Below are 4,866 nucleotides of genomic sequence, written 5' to 3'. Positions count from 1 at the left end.
CTTAAGAGCATTGCCTGCTCTTCCAAATGTCCTGAGTTCAATTCCCAGCAACCACATGCTGGCTCGCAACCATCTGTAATGAGGTCTGGATCCCTCTTCTGGCCTTCAGGCATACACAGAGACAGAATATTGTATACATAAAAATAAATAAATATTAAAAAAAATCAAATTTTTTAAAAAAAAAATTTGAAATTAAGCTAAGTTCTACACAACCGGAAAGACTGTCTCAAAGCAAAGTAAAATAAAATGTTCTGGAATAGGACACCTTCCCTGCCACACCCCCCACAGGGAAAAACTTGGTGCAGACCAAGGGAGACGAACAAAATTTGAAATTAAACTAAGTGTACAAGAAATTAACAGAACGAGATACTGAACACTGAGCCGGGGTGTGGGGATGCACTCCTTTCATTCTTTCATCCAAGAGACAGAGGCAGGTGGACCTCTGTGAAATCCCATGCTTTGTAGAGAGGCCCCCACCCCAAATTTAAAAAAAAAATATATATATATATATATATATATATATATATATATATATATATAAAAGTTCAACCAAAAAAAAAATAAGGAAGGAAGGAAGGAAGGAAGGAAGGAGGAGACATTATGAACTGTCTCCTTGGTCCTAGAAACTCCTTTTGATGTACATTTCTCTGATGACGAAGGATGTTAAACATTTTCTTAAGTGTCTGTCAGCCATTTTAGATTCCTCTGTTGAGAGTTCTCTGTTTAGGTCTGTACTCCATTTTGTCAATTGGATTCTTTGTTCTTTAGATGACCAATTTCTTGAGTTCTTTGTATATTGTGGAGACCATACCTCTGTCTGATATGGGGTTAGTGAAGATCTTTTCCCATTGTGTAGGCCGTCGTTTTGCCTTGTAGGCCATGTCGTTTGCTTTACAGAAGCTTTTCAGTGTCAGGAGGTCTCATGTATTCATTTTGTTTCTCTCGGTGTCTGTGCTACTGGGGTTATATTTAGGAAGCGGTCTCCTATGCCAATGCGTTCAAGTGCGTTTGATATTTTGATTTCTATAATTTTTTATTGTGGATGAAGTCAATTATTTGAACTCTCAAATATTTTTATTGTTATTATCTGTTTATCTGTTGGTTTATTTGTGGTTTTTCAACTTAGGGTTTCCTTGTGTATCCTTGTATGCCCCTGGAACTCACTTTGTAGACAAGGCTGGCCTCAGACTCACAGAGATCCAGCTGTCTCTGCCCTAGTGCAGGGATTGAAGGCATGCTCTAAACACCTTTTTTAAAAATAAATAAATAAATAAATAAATAAATAAATAAATAAATAAATAAAAACAGACTTTGTCTGTGTCATTTTGCCTGTCCTGAATCTCAGTCTGCAGAACAAGGTAGCCTTAAACTCGCAGTGACCTGCCTGCCTTGGGCTCCCTGATCTCTGAGGTGTTTTATCATCTCTCTGAGTCTCTACCTGGCTATCAATTTATCTATTAGTTTACTTATTTTTTTTTTTATTTGTTTTGTGAGACAGGGATTCTCTCTGGCTTTGGAGTCTGTCCTGGATTCAGACCTGGTCACAGCTGTACCTGAAGCAGTGAGGCCTCTTGCAGGGAATCCGCAGAGCCTCTGCCCAGGGCCCTCCAGGGGAACCACTCTCACCCTTTCCCCCAGCCACAACCAGGGCTGCCGGCTACATCTTAGACAGGCATAGGTGGCGGGCACTCTGGCTATCCAGGATGTGACAGGCATAGACACACAGAGAAGCAGGGTGGGTGGTGCCCACTCTCTCACTAAGTGCAGGCATGCAGGAAGAACAATGAAAACAATCAGAACTGAAGAGATGGAATTTCTGGAATTTCCAGAAACCACATGGTGGGGATCTAGTGCCCTCTTCTGGTGACAGGGAAGACATCAGAGATTTCGGTTCTTGTGCTCCTGAGACCTACCCCCGACATGGCAGCAGCTCATAAGTGATTGTAAATCCAGTTTCACGCCGCTGCATGTAAAATAAAGTTAAATACATCATAAAAATATTTTTTAAAAATTGAAAATTAAACTTAGTTCTACACAACTGGAAAGACTGTCTCGAATCTAAGTAAAGTAAAGTGTTCTGAAATCGGATACGTTCCGTGCCCCACCCCCCACAGGGACACATTTGGTGCAGACCAAGAGATACAAACAAAATTTGAAATAAAGCGTCATGTACAAGAAATTAACAGAACGAGATACTAAATGCTGAGCCAGGGTGTGGTGGTGCAGACCTTTCATTCTATCATCCAAGAGACAGAGGCAGGTGTTCCTCTGTGAATCCCAGGCTTCATAGAGAGGCCCTCATTCCAAATTTAAAACATATATAAAAGTTAAACAAAAAAAAAGAAAGAAGGAAGGAAGGAAGGAAGGAAGGAAGGAGGGAGGGAAGGAAGAAAGGAAAGAAGCAGACATTATGAACCGTCTCCTTGTTTCGAGAAACTTGACCATGGGAGTGTTGGACCTAGGAGACAGTGCACGAGTCTTGTGTTCTAACTTGGTAGATGAGTCTGCATTTTAACTCACTGATGTTCTTCTTCCTGTGTCTCCTAAGTGCTAGGATAATAGGTTTCCCTAATTCTTGAATGGCATACTGAAAGTATTTCTTTCTACTGAGTTTGCATTTGAGTTTTTTAAAATCCATGCCTATTTTATTTATTTATTCATTTATTTTTGGTTTTTCAAGACAGGGTTTCTCTGTAGCTTTGGAGCCTGGGCTGGAACTAACTCTTGTAGACCAGGCTGGCCTCAAACTCACAAAGATTCACCTGCCTCTGCCTCCTGAGTGCTGGGATTAAAGGCGTGTACCACCACCACCTGGCTTTACTTGTTTCTTTTATTTATTTTTGTTAAGCTCTACATTTGTCTCTGCTCCCCCTCCCTGCCTCTCCTCTCCTCTTCAACCCCCTCCCAAGGTTCCCATGCTCCAAGGAGATCTTGTCTTTTTCTACTACTCATGTAGATTAGATCTATATATGTCTCTCTTAGGGTCCTCGTTGTTGTCTAGGTTCTCTGGGATTGTGATTTGTGAGCTGTTTTTTTTTTATTTTATGTTTTATTTTTTTGTTTGTTTGTGTTTTTGTTTTGATTTTTGAGTCAAGGCAGGGTTTCTCTGTTGCTTTGGATCCTGTCTTTGGAACTAGTTTGAGGCTGGCCTCAAAACTATCCCAGAGATCCACCAGCCTCTTCCAGATATGGAACCCTTCCCTTTGAATGTTTTCATCTTTTTGAGTTCAAAAGCCACCCCATAAACAATTTCCAGAAACCACGTGGTGGGAATCAAGTGCCCTCTTCTGTTGACAGGGCCTAGAAATGCCTATTTACTGCACTCTTGTTGGAGCTGGGAAAGACTACCTTCTTGCTGAAGTTGAAAAATTGTTGAATTTAGTCATTTTCAGGTTCCTTAGAAAAAAACAAAGCAAAACAAAACCAAAAGCCCCTTCTTTGTTTTATTTCACGTTTTAACTGGATTTTTTTTTTGAGACAGGACCTGTCTTTTTATTTATGTTTCAGACAAACTATTACACTACATGGTCCAGCACTTCTTTCTGAACACTGCTGCTGCAAATACAATCTTAAAAGAAAAACTAAAATTAAAATAAATGACCTGGCATAAAAAGAGAAAAAAAAATAAAAACTGCCTTTGTTTTCTTTTCTTTTCTTTCTTTTCTTTCTTTCTTTCTTTCTTTCTTTCTTTCCTTCTTTTATTAATTTTTGAGGCATGGTTTCTCTGTATAACAGCCCTAGCTGTCCTGGAACTCACTTTACAGACCAGGCTGTCTTCTTGGTGACATTCTGTTTTTTTTTTCTTGGTTCCTATCTGTAAGTTCACATTCTCTCTCTCTCTCTCTCTCTCTCTCTCATTTTATTTATTTTTTTGTTTGGTTTTGTGTTTTGCTTTACAAGACAGGGTTTCTCTGTTGCTTTGGAGACTTTTCTTGGAACTAGCTCCTTTCTTGTAGACCAGGCTGGCCTAAAACTCCCAGAGATCCTGCCTCTGTCAAATATGGAGCCAGTGCCCTTAAATGCCTTCATCTGTTGAGGTCAAAAGCCACCCTATCTACACACACACACACACACACACACAGACACACAGACACACACACACACACACACTTAATTTAAATTAAGTCCCACAGAACTAGAAATACTGTCTCAATTTAAAGTAAAATAAAATGTAAAAGAGTGCAGTGCTAAGTGCAGTTATGAAAATGTTTTAAAATATGACACCTTCCCTGTCTCCCCCACATACAGAAGGCACATCGAGAGATTTAAATAGAATTTGAAATTGGCCGGGCAGTGGTGTCTCATGCCTTTATTCCCAGCACACAGGAGGCAGAGGCAGGTGAATCCCTGGGAGTTAGAGGCCAGCCAGGGCTTCAAGAAAGGAGCTAGTTCCAAGAACAGCTAGGACTGTTATGCAGGGAAACCCAGTCTCGAAAAACAAAACAAAACAAAATTGAAATTAAACTACATGTACAAGAATTTAATTGAACAACATACGAAACACAAAGCTGGGTTGCTGTGGTACACCCCTTTTCTTCTATCATCTAAGAGACAGAGGCAGGTGGCCCTCCTTGAATTGGAGACAGGTTGTATAGAAAAGACCCCATACCAAATTACAAAAATGTATACATGTTGAACCAAAAGAAAAAAAAAGAAAGAAAGAAAGAAAGAAAGAAAGAAAGAAAGAAAGAAAGAAAGAGAAAAGAAAGACAGAAGATTAAAAGCAAGAAAATGAAAAAACCACGGAACAAAGGAAGGCAGTGCTGGGGGCCTGGTTGGTGGTTGAGAAGGGAGCCCTGGCCTAGTTACATCCTCTGCCATGTCTGCTGTGACCCCAGCACCCCATTCCTCAGGAGCTGTAAAGGG

This window comes from Myodes glareolus, unplaced genomic scaffold (assembly GCF_982192425.1).
Source record: "Myodes glareolus unplaced genomic scaffold, mMyoGla1.1 HAP1_SCAFFOLD_73, whole genome shotgun sequence".
In the NCBI taxonomy this organism is placed as follows: domain Eukaryota; kingdom Metazoa; phylum Chordata; class Mammalia; order Rodentia; family Cricetidae; genus Myodes; species Myodes glareolus.
Note: the sequence above shows the minus strand (reverse complement) of the source record.